Raw genomic sequence first — 26,589 nt, 5'->3', positions numbered from 1 at the left:
TCTAAATTTTTTAAGCTTCATTGAAATATGCCAACTAGCATACAACATTGTATGAGTCAAAGGCATACAATATGATAATTTGATGCAGGTATATATTGTCAAGTGATTGTCACAAAAAGGTTAATTAACACATTCACTAACTCACATAATTACCATTTTCTGTGGTAAGAACACTAAAATCTACTCTTTTTGCAACTTTTAAGTATACAATATGGTAACTATAGTCATCATGCTACACGTTAGACCTAGACTTTATTCATCTTATGACTGGAAGTTTGTACACTTTGACCAACCTCTCCCCATTTTCCCCACCCTAGAGCTCCTGGAAACCACCATTCCACTCTATTTCTATGTTTGGCTTTTAAAATTCCACATGTGAGATCATACAGCATGTCTTTCTCTAGCTGGCTTATTTCATTTGGAATAATGCCCTCAAGATCTATCCATGTTGTCACAAATAGCAGGATTTTCCTTCATTTTATGGCTGAAAAAAATATTCCATTTTATACATATACCACATTTTCTTTATCCATCATCCATCTATGGATACTTAACATTGTTTCCATGTCTTGGCTATTGTGAACAATATTGCAATGAGCATAAGGGTAGAAAATATCTCTTCAAGATAGTGATTTTATATTCTTTGCATAAAATAATTGACCCTTGAACAATGTGAGGATTAGAGGCCCAAGCACTGCACATTCAAAATTCTGCATCTGATTTTGATTTCTCAAAACTCAACTAATAGCTTCCTGCTGACCAGAAGCCTTACCAATATGTAAATAGTCAATTAACACATTTTGTATGTTATATGTATTATATATAGTATTCTTAGAATAAAGTAAACTGGAAAAAGGAAAATGGTTAAGAAAATCATAAGAAAGAGAAAATACATTTATAGTACTATACTGTATTTATCAGAAAACAATCTGCATGTAAGTGAATATGTGCAAATCAAACCCATGTTGTTCAAGGTTCAGCTATATACCCAAAGTGGGATTACTGGATTGTGCAGCAGTTCCCTGTTTAATTTGGGGTGGAATCTCTGTACTCTTTTCCATTTTTCCCAGCAATAATACACAGGGTTCCCTTTTCTCCACATCCTCATCAATACTTATCTCCTGTCTTTTTGATGGTAGCCATTCTAACAGGTATGAGGTGATATACCATTGTGGTTTTGATTTGCATATTCCCAATGATTAGTGATGTTGAGTACCTTTCCATGTACTTGTTGGGCATCTATATGTCTTTTCTGAAAAAAAAAAAATGCTTATTCAAGTTCTTTGCCTATTTTTAACTGAAGTATTTGTTTTGTAATTGTAGTCCATTTTTCCCCGTAGGTCACATTTCAGTATCACAAAACCCCACACCCCTAACCATAGCTAATTGGACCAGAAGGTACACATCTAATCCAAGGGCATCCAAACTTGAAGCCAGTCATTTCCTAAGAAGTCATCTTAGGAACATAAGCATTGTCTAAACAAGAATGGTGATCAAGTGGATCAATCAAATTTGCTAAAAATTTGAACTGGAACTTTGGGGAGATCATTAGTTACTTGCTGATATATGTAGACATGCAGAGAGAAAGAGAAAGTCTTTATAATGGTGAAGAACTAGAGTTGGGGTCTATGCATTCTCAGAATAGGAAAATCTTGTGACTATCTGGTTCTTGTTTCCATAATGCTTTTTATATGCTTTTTATAGTGATGACTGGTAACAAAATTTCTTTAGTTCAACATAAGCACTAGCTATATGATTTTCTTATGCCCTTTTCTTCATATGTATGTTGATAATCACCATTATTATACTAACCTAGGAAAGTTTCCATTTACTGCAACCAGAAGAATCCACCTAAAACAATGTCCTTCTAAACCTCTTTCTATGCATATGTATGATTTTTAATAAAATTATATCATATAATACAAACTGTTTATGTCCTGATTGTTTGATTTGATATATTTTAAATATCTGTCTATAACAATAAATGTGTATATGTAGCATTTCAGTGTTTAGAGTATCTATTACATGGATTAACCATAATTTATTTAACAGTTGCCCTTTTCCCCCCTTTTTCTCATTATTTGCTGCTGGTATAATAAATAACGATTCAATAAACACACTTGTTCATATATCTACGTATATTAATTTGATTATTTCCATTGGATAAATAACCAGGAGTAAGCTTGTTAAAGAATGATGTCACTTATAAGACTTTTGAATTATATTCTTAAAATATCCTCCAGAAAGTTATTAACAATTGCTTTCTCAACAATGCATGAAAGTGTACAGTTGTATCAAAAATAAATAATTATTTGCTTATGATCTCACTAACTATGAGGAAAATCTCCAGTTGCAGTGACTACATATGCCAAGTGAGGCTTATTACTGCAGGAGCAATTTGGAGGTAAATGGGTCTATTGAACATGAACATGCTAAGTGGGTGGTCAAATTTTCAATAATTGGATGGATGAAAACTTGCTATAGACACTGCTTTCTACATACTTTTTAGCAAAAATAGTATACAACTCCAGAGGGGTAATCAGACTTTCTTATGTCGGTTTTGCTTTCATATATAGTTTGGAAGTTCTAACAAATGTTTACTCTCCTTCCAAAATATATTTCTAAGTAATGGAAGATAAAATAAGGCATTGTTAATAGAGGGATATTTTAATTGCGTGAGTATATATATGTGATATACATATATATATATACATATCAGATATACCTGTATATACATATACATGCACACAGAGAGAGAAAGAAAGAGAAATAAATATTTGTATATATAGTATATGTGTTTGAAATAAAGAGTGTATATTTGGTAGCTCTAAGAGGCAGGGTGAAATTCTGGCAAGTATACTGAATTAATCATCGAAATACTAGACTCAGCTCTCTACAAACTTTGTGAACTTGAGCAAATTACTTGACCTTTAAAGGGTCAATAAAATAAAAGAACCAAGCAATAGGATATAGTCCTAAGAAATGAATCAGGCATATTGAAAGGAGATTAGAGCTGTGAATTTCTTGAAAGGACTTAAAAAGTTCTAGTGATTTAATTTGCGATCTGTGAAACTTATGACTTAAGTTGTCTTCTAGGTGACCTGACAAAAGCTGTCTCTGATGGCTGACAATCAGCAAGAAGACCGAGGTTCAGTTCTGTGGTTCCATCATGGCATTGGCATTACCCGGGCATTGCTGAGAAATGATGACTTCTCAGTGAGAATCCTGTCAAGAAGGCTGAGTGAATCTTCAAGACTACCGTTTGAATTTAGTCCTGAAAATGTTAAAAAGCATGTAAATAGAAGATCCATTCATCTTCTTCCTAAATGAGGAGTCATACACTGGGAATTAATTTTTTATGCTGGAAGACAAAAAGGTTGACACCATATTTATGATGGCTGGACTTTCTTTGGCAGAAACTGCAGAAAAAAATTAAGTAGGAAGTTGAGCAGTCAACAAGCTCATGAAATTCACTAGAGATCAAAACAGTCCCTTTTGGCACTTTAAAGGCTTTCCTCTTATTTTCTGAGGTTATTTAACCTTGCTGCCAGTCTCAACTGTGCATAAATATTTTTGTGGCTTTGAAAACGCCATCTTAATGGCATATAGATGCTATACAGTGAGCAATATGAAGTGTATAAATATTCATATCAGTCAAGATGCTGTCACATCTTGGACAGGATGGAATCTCCCAAATTAAAATATAAAAAGGATAATTCCATTTCCCCTCCCCTTTTGTCTTTGACTCCATGGCTAAATGAATAGTGAGAGTAAAGAAGTGGACCCTGAAATTCATACCAAGTTTCAGGTGTAAGAAATTAAAACTAAGGACCAGTTCAACCCAGACAGTTTAATTTACTTCTCTTAAGATCTTTAATACCAAACTTATCAGTTCTCTCTGTTAGGCATTAACTTGTTAAATGAGTCTTAATTATACATAAGCAGATGGAGATTTGAATTAAAATTACCTTACACTCGAGTGGCTTTAGTTCATTATAACATATCTTCCTCTTAATCATTTAGGCAGTCTCATCATCTTTCATATAGAAAGTTATTAAAATATTCCAATTTCCATATTTCTTCAGATACAGCCACCATTAAATGGCAAGTAACGCACATTAGTAGGTGACTTATACCATCCGAGAATTAGTGAATTATTCATGTCAGGAACAGTTTTTGTGCTTTTCTGTCATCTGTAGCATTTTCTTTTAAATACTTTATATTTACCTGATACGTGGAACCTCACCTCATTTAATTTTAAGTACCAATTTTAATTCCATTCCATTTTCAAAGAGATGATGAAAAAGGACACCATCAGCTTTATTTCATACTTTAGTTCATCAGCGTCCAGAAAATGGGGGTACAGGAGCCAGTCCCTTGAAAACTTCAAGATTAAGTACTTCCTCACATCAGCCTTCAAAAAGATATCCCATTCTGCTTTGTTGTCTTCTTCAAGAGAGCTTCCACCTACTCTCTCTCTCTCTCTCTCTCTCTCACACACACACACACACATGCATTCCAACACAATGTACCCATGAAGAAAACACAATGCTTAAAGCTAGCTCCCATGTTGCTAAATATTAAGAGACCTAACTCAGTAGTAATTTCACTCCTGGAAATTAATATTTCTAGATTTAACAACCAAGCCTAAGATTTATTTTATTTAGCGTTGCTAAAAATATTGAGAATAGACTCCACTCAGGTATTGTCCAAAGGTCAATGACACCAGTGTACAATAAGGATAACTTAGGCCAAAGAGCAGGATTTTGGTATTCCTGAAAGTGAGAAATTTACAGTTATTCCCTTAGGAACCCTTTTGAGAAAACTTCAAAGCCAGACACTGCCATGCCTTTCTTCAGAAGCAGAATTCCCCTTAGGCTGTTATTTTACCCAAGTAGTCAATCAGTATCCAATAATGTTCTGTTCCAGAGGCGTCACTGGATTTACAGGCAGCAGTGACAGTGGCAGCAGAATCAAACCAGACAGCTGACAAGAGTGGGAGATCCTGAGTCTTGGCTGAGTCATCAAGACAAAAGTTCAGTCAGCCTTGTCAAGCATTGTCATATTTTATTTATAAAATGAAGCAGAATATCATCCTTTATGTTTGACAAAACTCAATATTCAGCACAACTTCTTCTGCACCTCTTAGACTGTGTGAGTGAAGACAAATGAGGAGCCTCAAACCCACATGTAATTTGAAGAGTAAACTGGCCCTGAGTTGCACAGTGAGTTGTAGTAGCTTCCAATAGGATCTCAGTAACGCTGTACAGAAGAACAGCGATTCTGAGAAAGCACTTCTCCTAATGAAATGAAACCTTTCTCTGACCAGCGGGCAAGAGTTATGCTCACTTTTAATTGCAGCATATTAGCAGTTTGACGTCACAGCGGGTTAATTCATGTTTCTACACGAATGTTAAGGAAAAAACATACTCACATTTACACCTTGTAAGCAAATATTAAGCAGGTAAGATGTATTAGAGGCAGTCATCCCATTCTGCTTTGTTGTCTTCTTCAAGAGAGCTTCCACTTCACACACACACACACACACACACACACACACACACACACCTTTCTTCAGTCCTCATGGAGATAGAGTTGTTTTCTAAATAGGCTGGGGTTTTTTTTATTGTTGTTCTTTTTGTATTTGCTTGTTTGCCCTACTCTCATACACTACTAATTTCCTTGAAAAACAAATACATAAATGTAATGTGTTCTCAAAGTCAATCTAAATGGATCAATAACTTCTAGAGGCTTTGAAAACTGTCTGGCCGGGACTGCTCCCTGCCAAGGGTGGGGTCACTTCTCCACTGAAAGCCTATATACTGTTTGGGAATCCTCCAGTCAGCTCATACTCTAGACTCCAACTAATTAAGTTTTCTGCTGCTGCCATTGAAAGCTTCAGTCAGGTATAATTAAAACTGAGCCAATGACAGCAGTGGCATTTGTCAGAATCATCCAGTGGTTCAAATACCAGTTCTGACAGAAATGTCAAACTGATAGCACTCCCATCTTCCCAGTGCATGCAAGGGAAAAGCAGGGAGGACTTTTATTATAAATGCTTGGCTGATAACCTTTTTGAATCCCAGAGCACCAAATGCCTCACATGAAATTTCATTAGCCTGGAAGAGAATTTAGCTCATAGATGCTCCCTTCTCATGGAGTAAAGCTCAGTCTAACATGATGGTCTTCACTCCTGTTAGGTCTTTTAGGGAATTCTGAAATATACAAACAACTTAACAACAGATAGTCATGTAAAAAGGAATATTTTGGTCATAGAGGCATCAATCTTCTAAGTGAAAATTTTCTCAGTTGAAGCTATTATCAATCAAATGTGTAGATACATTATTTGATTTGAGCCTTGTCATTTGTTTCAGTGATGAAAGATCATCCAAAACTAGTGAAAGAACCATCCTGAAAGGGGAGAAGCCACAAACCCCCAACACAAACCATGACTGACTGATTTTATGATCTGTTACCTGCCATAGTTCCTGGTAGGACTCAGCGTATGTTTGGTGAGTTAAAGAATGAATATCACACATATTCTGAAGAATACATTTCTACATCACAAAATGAGAGTGGTTGTAAGAAGATAACTTTGTGACTATTTTTTTATAGAGGTGAGAAAGACAAGAGCTGGAAAGAAGTGATTTGTCTTCTTCTCTTTCTATGTGAGTACATGGTATTGAAGATCGGATAAAGTAATAAATATAAAACACTTTCCTCAGTCTTATGGCCAATAACATAATTGCTACGATAGCAAATATGAAATGGTTAAGTTGAAATGCTTGAGCTATTGCATGTTTAGAAAGATTTAATATTGTACACAGGGAACGTTGTGACTACACATTTTTTCCATCTTGAGATACATTTCTTAGTTATATCCCCAGAAAAGGTGTTGCATTCTATGAAAAAGATTTTTAAGTGACAGCCTTTGTATGTGGACATAAAACTATTAGGGATAGGAAGGAGAGATGGGAGAAAGTTGCAATGGCACAGAGCAACAACCCAGATAAAAAGTCAAATAGATACCAAAATGATTGGCACATGGGAGATATTCAGTAAGTACTTGTTGGCTAATAGAAAAATAAAAACAGAAAAGAGGAATTTGTTTAGAACAGAGCTCAGTAAGCCCTTGAAGAATAGAAGGTGAGATCCTAGGTCATAGATAGAAACAGACAGGTGATAACTAAACCCCTCTCCATAGAATAAAAACAGGAAATGTGGAATGAAGACAGAGAAGCTCTGAAAAAAAAAGGGAGGGAGGGAGGGAATAAGTAGAGCCATTATTCTAGGAAGTGGGAACCTTTGACAAGTGGCCAATGAAAAAATTCTTAGTGATCAAAGGACTGAAGGACTTTTGAGAATAAGGATCTCAACAAGTTTTAAGACGTTTGCTTTTCTATGCCTTCAAATCCTCAGTGAACCATAACCAACATCAGTAAGGTCTATCACACACATTGACTAGGGGAGATTAAAGCAGGTGACCACATCTAGTTTCATAAGCAACAGAAGAAGGAGAACATTCCTGGGGAATTGTGCAATGTGAGTAAGATCAAGAGTTCAATGGAAGCAGAAGCCTAGACCCAGAAATGAGCTTAAGAATGCAAACTTCTGGGAACTTATGAAATATTAGGGCAGGAACTGTATTTTAAAAACATAGGAGGGTATTGAGTCAATTGTGTGTAAACATAGGCAGGGTAATTTCAAATAATACCCGGGTTTTGCACTCAGTAGTTTAATTAATTGACTCATCTCTCAATTCTTATGTATTTTTCATATAATCAGTCATGTAATGGTGCATCACCCAGAATTGTTATAAATCAAGTTTCCCAAAATATTTTGCAAGAAAGAACAATCCTTTAGAATATCAGATATCTTTAAAAATAAAAACAAAAACAAATGGGGGAAGGTGATTTTAATTCCTTTGTTAAACTAGTTTGTGGATGCTAAATTGACCAAAATAGCACATGATTCTTCACAGTAGGGTTGCTATGAAGGTCTTAAGCATGCTTATCTTCATTTTTTTTAAATATTTTATTTCTTTAAAATCAGAGAGACAGAAATCAGAGAGAGAGAGAAAGAGAGAACAGCAGGGGGAGGGGCAGAGGGAGAAGCAGACTCTCCACCGAGCAGGGAGCCCAACGCTGGCGATCCCAGGACTGAGGTCATGACCCAAGTGGAAGGCAGATACCCAAAGAGCCAAGCCACCTGTGTGCCCCTTAAGTATGTTCATCTTCAAAAGACCGATTATATTTAGCAGTCTTACCTAAATATATTCAAATTGAACTGTTTCCATAGAACATCTTAAAACATTCCTTGGTACTCTTAGAAATACCAGCTAATATTCATTGAATCAATGCATGAAAAAAAATTAACCATTTGGGGCCACAGATGTCTTTAAGAATATCTTGAAAGTTTTAGGCTCTTCCCCCAAAGGCACCCCATTCACACACAAGGAAATATACACAGGACTTTGAAAAAGGAACAGGGAGTAGGAGATCCTAAAAGTCAAAGGATTTTTGGATATTCAGAGGATATTTATTATATAAGTAAGCCACAGTTTATTTATCCATTCTACTTTGAAGAACACTTAGATTGTTTCCATCTTTTGTTTATTAAGTATAATGTTGCTGTGAGCATACTTGAGCATACTTGAGCATACTTGAGTACTTGAGCATACTAGGTGCACAGATATATATATATTTCTGCTGTAAAAATTAAGTGTAGAATGACCAGATTATAGAGTGTATGTATATATTCAACTTTAATAGATACTGGCAAATAGGTTTTCAAAGTTGTTCAGTTTGCATTTCCACTTTCAGTGATAAGCATTTCGTACACTCTTCTTGTCAATATCTTTAGCAACACTATATATCACTCGATAATGTTGGTTATTTTTATTCTAGCCATTCCAATAGGTATATAAAAGTATGTTACTATGGATTTAATTTTTATTTTATCAGTAAATAATGAACTTGAGCACTATTTATTGTTTATAAGCCAGTTGAATATCCTTTTTAGTGAAGGGCGTGTTCACTAGTTTTGCCTACATTTTCTTGGGTTGTCTATAATCTTATTAATCTGTGGAAGTTTCTTTATATAGTATGATATATACACCTTTTGTTGATCTATGCATCATCAATATCTTGCAGTTATGGCTTCTCTTCTATGCTCTTTAACAGTGTCTTTTAAAAGTGGAAATTTGATCAAACACTCCTCAAGTGTTTAAGCCTTAAACCCCTTCAGTGTCTCCTAATTCACTTTCAAAGATCCTCCCCTGCTTCAGTGTAGGGAATAGGTCAAAAGGACTGCAGTGATTTGGGGGAGCAGATATGGAGTCCATTGGATGATACCAACCTGACAATAATATGGACAAGGCCCAACACTTGAAAATCACCATGGTGTTCAGGGTCCCGGCTGAGGGAAGATTATCTTGAATGGAGAGGAATCAGTTCTTATGTGCAGTGTTCAGGTGAGGCAATGGATAGGCAAAGCCATTTGGAAAGATCTAATCTACCTGCACCATTTCCAATAGGGAAACCAATGTATTGCCCTGGTTTGTTGAAAACCTACCTAGTTTCATAATTTAAAGTCTCATACCTGGGAACAGCCAGCATGAACAGGGTGACTTGGTTAGTCACTTTAATTTCAGGATCAGGTCTATTGTGTTAATCAGAGTATATCTATACCTTGCTCTGTTTTGCATTCATTAGGATGTGCCAGGCAACAACAAAAACATAGTGTCTTTTGATAAATATAAGTTCTGGTTGTATGTAATATAATGTAATAATATAATATAATATAATCAATCCTTTTCTTTGTAATTAGTGTAATTTATCAGTGCTGTTGAAATCAAATCATATTGTACATTATCTTCCAGAATCTTACTTTTTATCTTTTATATTTGGATCTGCAGTCTACCTGGTATTATTTGTCTATATAGTGTGAGGTAAGGATCAAGGATTTTTTCCCTTAAGATATCTGAATGATTGATCATTATTTATTGAAATGAATATACTTTTCTTACCCTGAAATGCTGCTTTTTATATGTGGATCAGTTTCTGAACTCTATTCTTTTTAGGGGGGGGGAGGACTCTATTCTTCTCTATTGCCCACTTGTCTCTCCTTGTACCAAGATTACACTATCTTGATAATGTAGCTTTGTACATATTTATATCTAGTAGATATAGTTTTACAACTTGGCTTTCATTCTTCACGATACTCCTTGATTTGCCCATCTGCATTTTCACAAGGAAAGTTACCATCAGCTTGTTATTTTCTGACAAAGGAAAAAAAAATCATGATTTATTGGAATTGCATTGAATCTGTCACTTTGTAATCACTTGACCTCTTTATGATATCTGACTTTCCAATTCATGAACATGATATTTATAGTCCTTTTTCACAAGCTTTAATTGGGTTTATCCTAGGTATTTAATATTTTCAGTGCCTTTGTATATCATTATTTTATTTCATTTTTTTGGATGGCATTTTGCTTAGAATGGCAAAACTGATTATTTTGTATTTTGTTTTTTTGTCTAGTGATCTTGCTACATTTGTTAATTATAATAATTTAATTGTAGATTCTTTTGGATTTTCTATGTATATAATTTTGACGCTTATAAATAATACCATTTTTTATCTTACTCTTCATCTCTTACACCCTTTATTCATTTCTTATTTTTTGCACCAAATAAAACCTCTAGTACATGCTGAACAGAAATAATTGTGGTCATCCCTTCATTGTTCCCAACCTACAGGGAAAGTTTTTAATATCTCAGTATTAAGTAATGTGCTTGCTACAAATTTTGCTTTTTTAGGGTAATCTTAACCATATAGGAATGTTTGCTTCTATTCCTATTTTACTAAGTTCTTAATTATAAATAGATGTTTAATTTTATCAAATGCTTATACTGCATATATTGAAATAATAACGTTTTTTCTCACTCTATTAACATGTTACATCAAGTGATTTTCAAAAGTTAAAGAAAAATTACATTCTTGAAATAATCTTAACATAGTCTTGAGTATTATCCTCTCTGGACTTGGTTTTATATTTTATGGGGAGGTTTGTATCTATGTGTATTAAAAAGATTCAACTGTAATTGTCTCTTCTTATGACATTAGTTATGGGATTTTGGTATGAAAGTTATGCTACCTCCATAAAATGAGTTGAGAAGTGTTGGCACATTTTTTGTTCTCTGGAATATTTTCGTCTAAAACTGGCATTATTTCTTTCTTAAATGTTTATTAGAATTCAACAGTGAACACAGTGGGACTTAGAGTTCTCACTGTGGTAAGGCTTTTATTTATAGATTCAATTTCTTTAATAAATATAGGATTATTTCTTCAGTATATGTAAACTGTTTTTCTAAGAATTTGTCTACTTCAATTAAATTTTCAAATATATTTGTTTGAAAAGCATCAAAACATCTTACTATCTTTCTTAATGTCTGTCAGATCTATTGCAATATTCCCTTTCATGTTTCTCATTTGATAATTTGGAATTTCTTTCATTTTATTCTTCATCTGTCTTGCCAGGAATTTATCAATTTTATTATTCTTTTTGAGAAACCAAATTTGTCATTCTTGATCGTCTCTATTATACATTGGTTTTTTTTCCCTCATTTTTTTCTTTTTTTTCCCAAAAAGAGTAAATACTTTATTCTTTTCCCACTAATTTGAAATGTTGCCTTTGTCACATAGTAATCTTTGAGATGTTATTTGGGTCATTAGTTCTTAGAGTTTTTGGCTACAGATGCTTTTGCCCTCTCTCTCTCTCTCTCTCTCTCTCTCTCTCTCTCTCTATATATATATATATATATATATATATATATATATATATATATGCTACCCCAACCCCCTACCTTTCTCCCCTTCTGCAACCTTTTGTTTCCCAGAGCTAGGAGTCTCTCATAGTTTGTCTTCTTCTCTAATTTTTCCCCACTCAGTTTCCCCCCTTCACTTATGGCCCCTTTCTCTATTTATTATACCCACATATGAGTAAAGCCATATGATTATTCCCTTGTTTTTTCTTTGTGTGTGGCATACAAAAACCCTTTTTCTTATGCTCCCTGATTATGCAAGTCAGGAATTCAGACAGGGCACAGCGAGGATGACTTCTCTGCTGCCCAAAGTCTGGAGTGTCACTGTGAAGACTCTAGACTGAGGCTTAAAAATTTGAAGGAGATGCAGTCACAAGTCTGGAAGTTGATGGATGCTGTCACTTGGGACCTCAACCACAGTTGTTAGTTGTCACACCTACATGTGCCTCTCCTGTGGCTAGTTTGGGCTTCCCTGCAACAAGGCAGTTGGGTTCCAAGAGCAAGTTGGAACTCGTTCTCCTAAGAGAACCAGGTGGAAACTGTGTTGTCTTTTTTAAAAATGACGATTTTTATTAAGATAAAATTCACAGTTTAGGGCACTTGGGTTGATCAGTGGTTGAGGTCTGCCTTTGGCTCTGGTCGTGGTCCCAGGGTCCTGGGATCAAGTCTCACATCAGGCTCCCCTTCAGGGTGCTTGTTTCTCCTGCTGCCTATGTCTCTGCCTCTCTCTCTGTGTCTCTCATGAATAAATAAATAAATATATATTTTTAAAAACTCACAATTTATTTAAGGTACACAATTCAATGGTTTTTAGTGTATACACAGAGTTGTCCAACCATATTAGTTTTAGAATATTTTCATCTCTGCAGGAAAAAAAAATTAGTCCGTAATTTCCCCAAGTCTTCCCATCTCTAGGCAACAAACGAAATTACTTTCTATCTCTATAGATTTGCCTATTTTGGACATTTCAGATAAATCGAATCCTACTATCCTAACTCTGGGAAATGAACTAGGGGTGGTAGAAAGGGAGGTGGGTGGGGGGTGAGGGTAACTGAGTGATGGGCACTGAGGGGGGCACTTGATGGGATGAGCACTGGGTGTTATTCTATATGTTGGCAAATTGAACACCAATAAAAAATAAATTTATGATTTAAAACAAATAATTAAATAAATTGAATCCTACAACATGCAGTTTTGGGGTCTGGTTTCTTTCACTTAATTTTCTTTAAGATTCATCCATATTGTAACATTGAATCTGTTGCTTAATGTCTTTCATTTGCACAATTTTCTGACATTAATCCCTCCAATAATTTTTTTCTCCATTCATTCTTTCTTCCTCACTTTGTCCCTCTACCTCTTCTTTCTATTCCAATTACATATATGTTAGACTTTTTCTTAGCATCTCATATGCCTCTAATGCTCTTTCCTGAACTTTCCAGTCTATTGTCTCCACTTTAGTCAAGATATGTTTTTTCTGACCTATATTTCACTTGAATAATTCTCTCTCCTGCTGACTCCAACCTGCAGTTAAACACACCCATTGACCTCTTAATTGAGGGTATTTATTTGTCAGTTATATATTTTCCATTTGATTCTTGGGGGGTATATTTCTACTCTCTTCTTAGACTCTTCACCTTGTTATGTAATTTCTAGAACTTATATTAATCACATTCATTTTAAGACTATTCCAAAACCTATATTTTTCCGCGGACCTTTTTCAATAGTTTGTGTGGTTTTCTTTCTCTTGGCTTCTCGGCAATTTCTACCTATTTTATCTTGTTTTTAATTCTGGATTATATCTATTTTTTGTGAAAAACTACAAAAGAACTTGAGGTTCTAGGTAATGGCTCCAGGGAACATTTACTTTAGCTTCTTAAAGAAACTTAGTGCCAGTAAGACTACTTTAATATAATTATAGATTAAGCTGATGCAAGGCTGAGTCCTTTACTGCTTATACTCTATGCACTAGGAGTTTAAATAAAGTCCTTCAATTAATTCTATGGATTCTTAAAATCTAAGAGGGTTCTGATTCTAGGCAGCTAAAATGAATGACAAATGCTCACCTAGTATATTATCTAAAATCTATAAAGTATGCATTTTACCAAGTCTTAAGTATATATCTAAATGTATAAAAACTAATCTATTATATTCAGAAATAACTTACCGATGACTGTCTTGATGACCTTACACATTTGTCAAATACATGACTCTAAATTTTATGGTAATTATAGATTTCTTTGTCATTTTTATTTTCCTAACTGTGAACCCCAAGTGCTACAGTGGAAACAGAAAATGCACATTTTTTTTCTGGAATATGAGTAATTAAAGATCATCAATAGGGTCTAGAGCAGAAGATACTAATATTTTGGACTCCTTTTTGAAGCCAGTGAAAGCTATTAACTATGCCTCCAAAAAGAGAAGGATACAACCCACATTTACATTCAACATTACAGGTACCATTTCTAAGAACTTAGAGCCCAACTGAAGTTCATGAGTGAACCCAGTATTAAGAATTCCTACTCCAAAAGGGAAGTGAGGGGAGAGATGGACAAAATAGATGGAGGGTATTAAGAGGTACAAATTTCCAGTTATAAAATAAGTAATTCACAGAGATGAAAATACAGCATAGGGAATATAGTCAAAAATAGTATAATAACATTATATGGTGACCACATTTATCATGGTGAGCACTGAGTAATGTATAGAATTATCTAATCAATATGTTGTGTACCTGAAACTAATAAACATTGTATGTCAATCATACCTCAATAATAAATGAGAAACGAAAAGAAAATTCCTAATCTAGGACAAAGAACATTTATTCTTTATCTTTAAGAATGAACAAAAACATACAACATTGAGTTTCATCAAATGCTTTCTTATTTGACACTTTTCAATCACATGTATCACAGAACCCATTTTCCATATTTGCCTTTTATTTTACCAGAGAATTGACGATTGAGAGTCACTGATCAGAGAGAGGGGAAAAAACTCATTTAACCTTTAGATTTTAAGATGTGATGATATATAATAATAATAAACATTAACTCTGCAAGCATGTGCACTAAAGCAGGAACACACCTTCTGGCAAACGGATTTCAAGGAAGAATAGGTGGGTCAGGGGCAACTATGAGCAGAAAGCTGTGTCTTGCTCATAGAGAGTTCTTCTTCAGTCCACACATGTTTTTATGTGTGGAATTAGTTGTACACTTCAAAATTGGAAAATTTCATGTAAAAGTATTTTTTCTGTCTCCTCTTAAACAGTCAAAAGACACAGACATAGTTGGCCCACACTGATGTAGCAACTAATCAAGAGGGACTGAGTAGCCACTATTTGTTTTCCCAGGTCACTGCAATCCTCAGAAGCACGGGCTTCACTGTTTCATGCATTTCTAGTACATGGCTGGCCCCAGTAGGCACTGGAGCACGTGACCCACGGTGGTCAGCCCTGGAATAAATGAATGGTGACCCAGTGTCACAGAACACTCTCTGCTGGGCAAGCCTGTCTTGCCCATTTCTGTCCTGCCTCTAAAATTACACCTAGCTCTTTGACAGGAGTTTCCAAACTCATCCCATCCTGTCTGAATTCATCTCCACTCAATTTTTTCTAGATAAATTCCAGCTGACCTCCCACCATGCTCTTCCAAGGAACAAAGCTTCCTGAAAGAATGCAGGATGAAGGACTGTGTCTGGACTGCTCACCTCAGGGATGACAACCTCGGTGGTGTTCCCATTTCTCCAAACCACTTATTTTTTTCTTCATTTTATTTTTTGTTTTCTTAATTTTGACCTTCACTAGAAAGGTTAGTACCCTTCATTGGGATACTTAGCGCTGAAAGTTATGTCCAAAGGACTATACTTCTTACTGAAAATGTCTTAGAGATCACCGTTAGTATTTGTAGCGGAGCTGGGTCAAAATTAACATATTACAACAGCTTGTGTCAGCCTGGGTTGCAAACTTTCCACAAGAAAGGGTAGGCCGAAAGGTCACACTCATCAGCTTATACCACGGAGAATTGCAGAATCCTAAAAGATGATTTCTTCCCTTTACACATAAAAGTCACTGACTCCTCTCGCTCCAGCCACCACCCCCCTCCTGCCCATACACAAGACTTCCACACACACCACTTACCCCCCACAGTCCACAGCTAGTTTCTCTTCCCTCTGATTCTGTGAATTCCATTTGCTGGGGTCGGTTTCTAGCTCAATTAAAAACGTGTCACATCATTCTACATTTTGTCTGTTTATATGGAAATGCATATTTAAACCCTTAGCAAAACACTAGCCTGGACTTCAGCGATGACTGATTAATAACAGTTCTCACTTACCATGTCACATGAGATCTGTGCCTGTGGTATGATTTTCAAGCCATAAAACCTCTTTAACACCTCCCTCTATTATGCAAATACCACAGGAAAAGTACTTTCCTATTTCGGCCACTGGATTGCAGGCTGTGGAGGGCCCAGGCTGCCCACACCAGGCCGCAGAGCATGGATGGGATCCTGGAGTGGGCTGGGCCACAGGTGGCCACACAGGTAGAGGTTCAGTGGATCCTGCACTCAACCAGAAGGCTGAGCCTGACTTGGCTGCTCAGTCAGCATGATGTCCAAATGACAGGTTATTTTCTGTTCCTTGCCTGCCAATGTTGGCTTTATTAACGCTAAGGCTGGTAAATGAAAGACGCCCTCACTTTAGCACTAATTCTACTGCACTAATCTTTCCAGGTGAGAGTGCAGAGCCTCTGAGAGCCAAGCTGTGTCCTGGGAGAACAAAAGATGAGGAAAACTTAAAGCCCCGGACCCCAGGCCTGGGCTTTTCCCTTTCTCTGGCTCCAGCATCTGCACCAGACAGCAGGGCAGTGTCTTCAGTTACAAGACAGCTGTCTAAAAGATGCAGCAACTGGAAAACATTTCAATCTTCAGGGACGTCAGAGTTTCATGTCACCAGACTTAGTGTTTGCTTAGCCTACCCACCTGAGTTTGCAAAAGGCTATCTTTTGCAGTGAGGTCCCTTCCTTTCTATACCTCTTGTCCCAAACCACCACCAACTCATATTACAGCCTGAATCTCTAAATCAATCAGTCCATCTCTCTTTCTCTCTCTCTCTCTGTCTCCCTCTCTATCTCCTTCTCTTTCTCCCTCCTTCTTTACAAAGCATGCTGTCTTTCAATTAACATAGTGATGACCTATTGTCACCCGTTACCATGCTAATCCTGAGCTGGTGTGAAATTACTTTATAATAAACACTATGGAGTTCTGACTTCCAATTAATTTTTCACATGCTGCGCTAAATCAGATTAACTCTCCCCCTCTGCCATCACTTTTGACCACAGACGTAATTCTTTCCTTATAATGAAATGGAGGATTAATTTATATGAAGCATATCTGTACACATTTGCAAATAAATGTATAGACTTTATGCCATATTTGCATTGTGCACAGTCTTGCGTTAGCGCAGACTCTCTGAGATTCCGTTCTTGTGTTCACTGGGGTGGGCAAAGATCTTTCCAGTTGTTGTCATTCCTCTGTTAAATTCTAACTAAATGCCTCCATGAAGAATAAGCAAAGAAATGCTCACATATGTCACAGTGCTGAGAGAGCGGTGCCTTTTCCAGTAAGTGGTACAATACCGCATTAGGAGAAGCTGAAGGAAAATGTAAACACTCTGAAATGGAAACAATAATCATTAACTACTAAATTGATTGGTACTCTCCCTGGATGTGCACATTCACATTCATCCTGAGTGAATGGAGGGAGGGTAGCTTTTTAAATGACCATTAAATTGAAGGAATTTGATGACAATTTCAAGCAAATGATAGCTCGTGCCTTTTTAAAACTAATATGGCACCTCCACTAAATTATATTTTTGGTGAAATAATTATTTTCATCTTTGAAACTCATTATTAGAATGGAGTAATGGAAGACGAATGTAGGCACACACTAAATGCACAAATTTGTGTTAAAAAAATTAATCACACTACCCAGATGCGGGGCTGTATTTTTTCTTCTGTCAGTCTCCAGCGTATTTCATTCAGCTTCTTTTATTACTACAAAATATTGATAGAAAAATTTCACCAACACATATTTTCTTTTTGACACCAAATGAGAAAAACTGCCAGAAGAACTAAAGGTATGGCCCATATAAAAGATAAATGTGTGCTTATCAAATCCTCTTAAACCAAACCTTTATTAACAGTGGAAGAAATAAAATCTTGTTTAGTTTTGTAATGATGAAAACACTTACTGGTGAGTTATTTTAAGACAGACTAGGCAAATTATGCTTGACAAACACGGGAAATTTATTGATTCATTCAACAGGTGTGTATGTGGTCCCTGCTATGTGATATCCACTACTTTAAGCACCACTGATAAAACAATGAGCAAGATAAATTCCCCTGCCCTCATGGAGATTCCCATCTATGGAGATGTAGATATGAAATTATAAAGAGTCCATCACCATCTTCATGATCATTTATTGAGCTCTTACTATATGCTCGCCACTGTACCAAATGCTTTCCTATTACATATTTCAATTATCATGATTAATACTTTCCCTGTAGGTTATTATTATTATTATTATTATTATTATTACACACATAACTAAAGCTTAGAAGTGAAGTGATTTGTCCTAACGCTACAGATATATAGTGGTAGAACTAGAATTCCAAACAGGTTTTAGAATGAAATTTTCCTGTACTATACTGCCTCTGACATTCATTGTCTTAAAAGCATGTACCATATTTGTCCAAATGTTATTTTTTTCTATGGTGGGTAAACATTGGAGTAAAAGGCACAGTTCCCCACCTAAGGAGATTTCCAGTCTACTGGGAAAAAATATGCAGTTATTTATGAAACAAGTATTCTTAAAGTTTCTTTGGGGTAGGTAAGTTTATATGAAGTGTGCATGTTGGTGGGGGAAGGGAGCAGGATTATTTGTTGGCATTTATCTCTATGTAGTAGCATACTCAACTTCTATGACTTTACTCATTATACAATGCATTATTAATTTAACAGATGATTTTATATAAACATCAAAATAATACAACATTAAATGTAGCATTATATGCTATACATGTGTCCTGATTTCAGTTCCATGGAACTGTGAGAGGCTTGATTCTGAGAGTCAAGGATGTATGGTAGTGTAAGAATAATCTGTTCGTTGAGATTTAAAAAAATTTACCAACAGCTTTTTTCACAGCACTAGAACAAACAGTCCTAAAATTTGCATGGAACCACAAAGACTCCAAATAGCCAAAGCAACCTTGAAAAAGAAAAACAATATTGGAAGTATCACAATTTCAGATTTCAAGTTATATTATAAAGGAGTGGTAATTAAAACAGTAATGTCCTGGCATAAAAATAGATACATAGTTCAATGGAATAAAACAGAAAACCCAGAAATAAACCCACTATTATATGGTTAATTAATCTTCAACAAAGGCAAAATAAATATACAATGGGAAAAATTCTCTTCAACAAATGGTGTTGGGAAAATAGGACTGCCACATGCAAAGAATAAAACTGGACCATTTTCTTTCACCATACACAAAAATAAACTCAAAATGGATTAAAGATCTAAATGTGAGACCTGAAACCATAAAAGTCCTTGAAGAGAACACAGGCAGTAATCTTTCAGACATTGGCCAGAGCAACATTTTTCTAGATATGTCTCTTGAGGCAAGGGAAATAAAAGCAAAAATAAACTATTGGGACTACATCAAAATAAGAACCTTCTACACAGCAAAGGAAACCATCAACAAAACTAAAAGACAATCTACTGTGGGGATCCCTGGGTGGCGCAGCGGTTTGGCGCGGGCCTTTGGCCCAGGGCGCGATCCTGGAGACCCGGGATCAAATCCCACGTCGGGCTCCCGGTGCATGGAGCCTGCTTCTCCCTCTGCCTATGTCTCTGCCTCTCTCTCTCTCTGTGACTATCATAAATAAATAAAAAAATTAAAAAAAAAAAACAATCTACTGAATGAGAGAAGATATTTGAAAATGACATATCTGATAAAGGTTTAGTATCCAAAATATATAAAGAACTGATAAAAAAATAATCCAATTAAAAAATGGGCAGAAACCATGAACAGACATTTCTCCAAAGAAGACATCAAGATGGCCAAAGGTAAATGAAAAGATACTTGAAATCACTTATCATCAGGGAAATGCAAAGCAAAACTACAATGAGATATTACCTCATATGTGTCAGAATGGCTAACATAAAAAAAAAAAGACAAGAAACATGTGTTGGCCAACACATGGAGAAAATAAAGCCTTTTGCACTGCTGGTGGGAATTCAAACTGTTACAGCCACTGTGGAAAACAGTATGGAGGTTCCTCAGTAATTGCACTACTGGGTATTTACCCAAAAAATACAAAAACACTAATTCAAAGGGATATATTCACCCCTATGCTTATTGCAGCATTATTTACAATAGCCAAACTATGGAAGCAACCCAGGTGTCCATCAACAGACAAATGGATAAAGAGGTGAATACATTATTCACCATAAAAAAGAATGAAATCTTGCCATTTACAACAACATAGATAGAGCTAGAAAGTATAATGGTAAGAGAAATAAGTCAGAGAAAGACAAATACCATATAATTTCACTCATTTGTGAATTTAAGAAAGAAAACAAATGAGCACAGGAAAAAAAAGAGAGAGAGACAAATCAAGAAACAGATTGTTAACTATAGAGAACAAACAGATGGTTACCAGAGAGGAGATAGGTGATAGGGATGGGGGAAATAGGTGAAGGGATTAAAGTATACGCTTATGATTAAAAAAAAAGAAATTTAAAAAAAAGAGAAAAAAAGAGTATAAAAATACAGGATAGGAAGACAAGGCGAAGTAAAATGTGATTTGAAATAGCTCAGTATGTGAGCCAACAGAACAACATGACTGTAAAAAAAAAAAAAAAAAAAAAAAAAACAACCCAACTTCACTTTGGAGCTTTATCTATTGACTAGCACATTTTTAAAGAAGATCCTCTGGATCACTCTAGCAATCTCTCTCACGGTATTATTAAATCTTGTCATCTATATTTTCGTAGATATTCCATCCAAATTTTCAAATATGTTACCATAAATACAACAAAAACATATCTTTATAATTTATCTAATCCTGACATCTGCAGTTATTTCTAATTTCTAATGCTTATTTTATTCTACTTTTGGGTTGTTTTTTTTCTTTTTGCACTTGATTGGTTTCACTAGTATTTTATGTCTCTTATGTGGGTTTTTTGTTGTTGTTGTTATCTTTTTTATGGTTCTTCAAAGAACTGTTTTATCAAACAGACTACTCTTAAATTTGCTTTTTACTGCTCATGTTCTTTATTTATGAATTCATTTCTGCTTTTATGTTCATTAATTATTCTACTTGCTCTACATAGATATATTTTTCTTCTTTTTTATAATTTCTTGAGTTGAATAACAATTCATAATTTTTCCTCATTAAATACTATGAATTTTCCTCCACGGTTGTATCTCATAATTATTTTCCTAGATATCCTATATTTTAAGAAGTTTTGAATTCCTCCTTTACCTAAGAATTTGTTAGGATAATGTTTTCCAAATGACTCAGGTTTTTCTCTGTTTATACTCCTACTAGTTTTTTTCAGTTTTAATGGAATACAGTCCAGAGTATTGTCTAATATCTGACCAACTAGATACTTGAAATAAAATGTATTTGATGTTTGTATAGTATAAAGTTGAAAGTTGATGAATATAAATTTAAACAAGTTAGCTTGTTTAGTTGAAAGTTGATGAATATAAATTTAAACAAGTTAGCTATCATTCAGATCATCCATACTCTCCTTAATTATTCTGTAAGCATTTTATGTGAAAATAACTAAGCACACTCTGTGAAAGCTTCTAATGCTATCATATTTCTGTTCATTCTTTATCCTATAATTACCTTAGCTTTTGCTTTTTAAATGTCAATACTATGTTATTCAGAATGTAAATATTCATGGTAGCTGAATCTTCAACAGTAAAACTGATCCTCTGGTCTCATTTAATAAGCCAATATACTGGGATATTTAATGAGATATAGTTTGTAACAGGAAAAAATCTGAGATAAAGTGAAGGTCCATGAATAAGGGATTTGTCAAATTACATATATATATATATCGATACAAATATAGTATACTCATTGAAACTAATGAAGAAACCTTACCTAACAAACTGAAAGATCTATTTCCAAGTGAATAGAGCAAGGTGCAGAATAATGTGTAAAGGATGGTATTATACAGCATCAGGTTCACAGAAAACAGAAGACCACAGTGCTAAGAATTCAAGTTGTCATGTTAGTCTGCTTGAATGAATCCTGGCTCCAACTTCTGCCATATGGCTGACCTCCAGCAAGTTACTTAACATTTCCTTATCTTTACTTGTTCAATGGGAACAAGAAATAAATATCTGTCTTCTAGAGTTTTTGAAAGGATTAAATCAATTAGCATAAGAAAAGTGCCTAAAATACTGCCTGGCACCATGTGCTTAATAAATATTAATTTGTTAATATTTAAAGCAAAGGAAAAAAGACAAAAGAAAAAATACCTACATGCAGAAATGTATATATTTAATATACATAATATAGATTTCGAAGGTAGACTGAACTGATAACAAAAGCGTCTCTGATCCTTCATCCCCACTGTATCTCTGCTTTAACAATGATTTTGCAGTTCCTCCCATTGAGATGAGCAATCCTCTCACCCCTTAAATCTGAGCTGGCCTTACATATTAGAATGTGATAGAAGCGACAGTTTGCTAGTTCAGAACGCATGCCTCATGAGTCCTGTGCTTCTGTTTTCTTTCTTTCAGATTCTGGTCATCGCCACCATAAGACCAAGTCCAATTTAGCCTGGTGAATGAGAAGACTCTACATTGGAGATTCTTGACATCCAACTCATCCCCACCAGGCCATCACAAGCCAGCCATATGGCCTAACCAACCCCCTAACCACAGATACATGAACGGCCCAGGCAAGACCAGAAAACTGCCCAGCCAATTCATAAAACAAAGGTACTTACTATTTTAAGTGATTGGGTTTGGGATGATTTGTTATGTATCAAGAGCTAGCTGATATAGAAGAATACATAGGACTGACATCAAGGATTATCCTGGGGTATGAATTTTGGTTGGTATGGGTCAAGATGGACTGAGAGGGACTACAGAACCCTCTCACTTATTTTTTTTTAAATGAAGTTCAGGTATCACCAATTTTTAGGTATCATTATCTTTAAAAGAATAAATGAGTCTTGCATTCACTAATTCTCAAGACAGGAACCAACTAGATCTAAACCAGCTACCTGGTGTGATTCTAAACCAAGAAAGATGATACAGACCAGCCTCTATGTGGAAATTTAAGATAATCTTGTAGTGATAAAGGTGTGTGTTAGGAGGGAAGAGTCCTGTCATGCTTCCATTCCCACCTCAGCCAAACACAGAATTTGTGAGACACACTTTAAAGAGGCGTACATTGAATTTGTATGACTTTTTGGCTGTGCTATCATCGTGACAGTACGATTTTTACATATGACAAATTAAAAGAGGTAGAAAGAACGCAAGTTTTAATTATTTTAATTTAGTGATCTGATGCAACTGTGTGGATTGCCTAAAACTCCTTATTTTGAGGGATTTTAAAAAGTTACCCTCTAATATTTACTTTTTAATAATTGGCTTGAGTGATTACCACATAGAGTGGGATGAACACTGAATTATTCAGAGTATAAAATATGGTCTTTATCATCAAGAAACAGTGATAGGACAATGAATTGAATGCATAACCATTAAAACAATACCTTAAAGTATCTTTATTACAGTTTCTGGAATATTTGCTGATTGTAATCTATAGTTGTTTTATTTTTCCAGCTTTCTTTTCAGTTTTATTGGGGTATTATCAGTAAATAAATCATATTGAAAGTGTGTAACATGATGACTTGATGTACATTTACATTGTGAGAGGATCCCACAGTGGAATAACCGAACACCTCATCCATCACCTCACATATTTACTTTTTCTCCTTGGTAAGAACACTTAAGATCTATTCTCTTAGCAAACTTCAGTTGTACAATACAATATCACCACTATAGTCACCATGTTCTACATTAGATACTCAGACTTTATTCATCTTATAACTGAAAGTTTATACCCTTTTACCAACCTCTCCCTCTCTCCCCACCATCAGCCCCTGGCAACCACCATTCTACCTTCTGTTTCCATGAATTCAACTCATTCTGTAAATACTCTAACTTGTGAGCAAAAATACCACTTAACTGAAAATTAGTGAATAAGACAAGAAATAATAAAGAATAATAAAAGAAATCACAGTTAGTGTAGGACATTGCATTATATAACATTTAAACATACAACATTAAATATGACCATTGTCGATAAATATTGACTGAGCTTCTTCTAAATGTAATGAACTATATTCAAGAGAATGAGACATGATCCCTCTCCTTAAAGAGATTAGGAATCAGACGTTACTATTGAAAAAAGAAATAATAGCCTTTTTAGCATTGTTTATGTGCCAAATGAGTGATGCACATCATAACAGGTATAAAAGCTAAGAAGAAAGAGCATTTGCTCAGCGAAGAGGGAAAGGGAAGGGCTGGGTGCAGAGAAGTCAGTAGGATTACACATGCAGAGAGATTGCTGTAGGGTACTGCAGGCTGAAGGGATGATATGAACCACAGGCCTCAGGTAGGAGTGCGTGTGTATGTGTGTCTGTTCATGCACATGTGTGTGCATGTTATGAAAATGCACCCACATATGTGTGCATCCATGTTACTTAAATTCATACGTGCATGTAAATATATTGATATGCACTTCTGTTTACAGTATAAATCTTTTAATTCATCCACAGTCCACTTGGCTGAGCTCCTCAATACCTGAAACCATCTCCTTGTCAGCAACTGGCATGATGGCTGGTAATGTTAGATGCTCAATAAATATCTATTGAATGAAGGAGTTATTGAATGAATGAGCACTGTAGAATAGGTATGAAAAACCTGAGGCTCAAAGTGTGGCTTTCTCAAATTAAGGAATGAGTACCATGTATTTCTGACAGTGTTTTCTATTCCTTTTTCACTCAGAGTCATCTATGGGCCAGCAGCAGCAGCAGCAGCACCTAGAAGCTTATACAAGATTCACAATCTCAGGCCCCACCCCAGACCTACTGATTCCAAAGCTGCACAGTAACTAGATCCTCAGGTGATTTGTACACACATCAATTGGAGAAGCACGGCACCATTATTTTGTGATGTATCCTGTATAACAGTAAGAACATGAGTTAAAGAATTCTGGAGGTTTGTGAAAGAGAGAAGTGAAGAATAAACATGGAAATATGGGTGGGAAATACTTTGAGAAAGGCCATAAATTCAAAGCTAGGAATCGATCTTATAAGTCAGGACTTCCAGGGGTGCCTGGGTGGCTCAGTCAGTTAAGCATTCTGGCTTCATGATCCCAGGGTCCTGGGATGAGGAAAGATGCTCCTATTCCTCCTTCTGCTCCTCCCTGCCCCACTCATATGAACTCTCCTTCTCTTAAATAAATAAATAAATACATACATACATACATACATACATACATACATACGAATTTCCAAACTAGAGTGTCTTGACCCCAAGGGATATGTTAGGCAATCAATCCACTAGGATGTGGGAAGAAAATTTTATAACTCATTTATATTTAATTTTTATTGAGAAATAAGAAAGGAATTTGATTTACTAATATTTAATACTCAAATAGACAGCTGCTCCCTCACCTCATCTGCTTGTCAGGTTACAACTCAGGTATGTATCAGGGAAAACCGTAATTCAAGTGCCTGTGTTCATACACACCGGGTATTGAAATATAGGCAAGCTTTATTTTTAAAAAATCTGCATTGATTATGTTATTTTAATTAAAATAATATTCCCAAATTGGATGAGAGGTTTTAAGTGATTCCTGAGCAAGAATGTGCACAGGTATGCACATGAGCACATACACATGTACACACACTCACACACACACGCATGCACATCAGATAGAGGATTTAAAATGCAGCCCAAGTGAACAAGAAAATGGCAGAGCTAATCCTTCTCTTAACATCTGATAAGAGCTCATAGCCACATTACAAGGGGAAAACAATGACAATCTCACCAAATCTGACGAGAAGGCAGCCAACAAATGAAAAATATAGCTGCTTTTCAAAAGAGAGTTATGTTATGAAGCCAGCATGTTGAAAATGGATGTCTGGAAATGTTTCCATAGATTGAGTTTCTGTTGACAATAATAATGTAGGTTTGTCTTCTATAAAAACTTGCAGATATTTAAAACTCTTGGAAACAAATTTCTAACATCGAAAAAAAACCCTTCTAAATAGAATTATATTGAATTTAAAGCAACGTAAAAATTCAATATCTTCTGTTTAGTTTGCCAGAAACAACTGATTGACATAAGGGAAGATGAAAATTTATGAGTTGGCTTTAAGCAAAAATGTTAGCTTAACTGTTGGCTGGGATTGAATAATGAGTATTGCACTTTAGTAAGTGCAGCCCATCTTGAATGTTTTCAGTTGAAATGTACAGACCCTGGTGAGGTATCTTTCTCAAATATGACATAATACCAAGTACTTAAAGAAACTGAATTTAAATTTAAAATGATCATAAGTTATAAATAAATTTTTTTAAATAATTAAATATACCTAACCAACTTGTTCTCTCCAAATATAAGACCTAATAAGTTTATGCCACTAATAAATATTAAATTGACTTACT

The 26,589-nt window shown here is 35.3% G+C and overlaps 1 long non-coding RNA gene across 2 annotated transcripts in view; it reads right to left on the bottom strand.

Annotated features, from left to right (window-relative positions):
* The window catches only part of LOC140617263 (uncharacterized), a 99,784-nt gene that overhangs the window by 39,912 nt on the left and 33,283 nt on the right, over window positions 1–26,589 (bottom strand). The window contains exon 2 of one of the 2 annotated variants that reach the window (XR_012017492.1): window positions 3,021–3,274. The exons of the other annotated variant lie outside the window; for it this stretch is intronic. This is a non-coding gene — a long non-coding RNA (uncharacterized lncRNA). Of the gene's footprint in view, window positions 1–3,020; window positions 3,275–26,589 lie in introns of those variants that run through there. 2 annotated transcript variants of the gene reach the window in all.

The sequence above is a fragment of the Canis lupus genome, chromosome 25 (genome assembly GCF_048164855.1).
Source record: "Canis lupus baileyi chromosome 25, mCanLup2.hap1, whole genome shotgun sequence".
NCBI lineage: Eukaryota > Metazoa > Chordata > Mammalia > Carnivora > Canidae > Canis > Canis lupus.
Note: the sequence above shows the minus strand (reverse complement) of the source record. Positions and strands in the feature narration are given on the sequence as shown.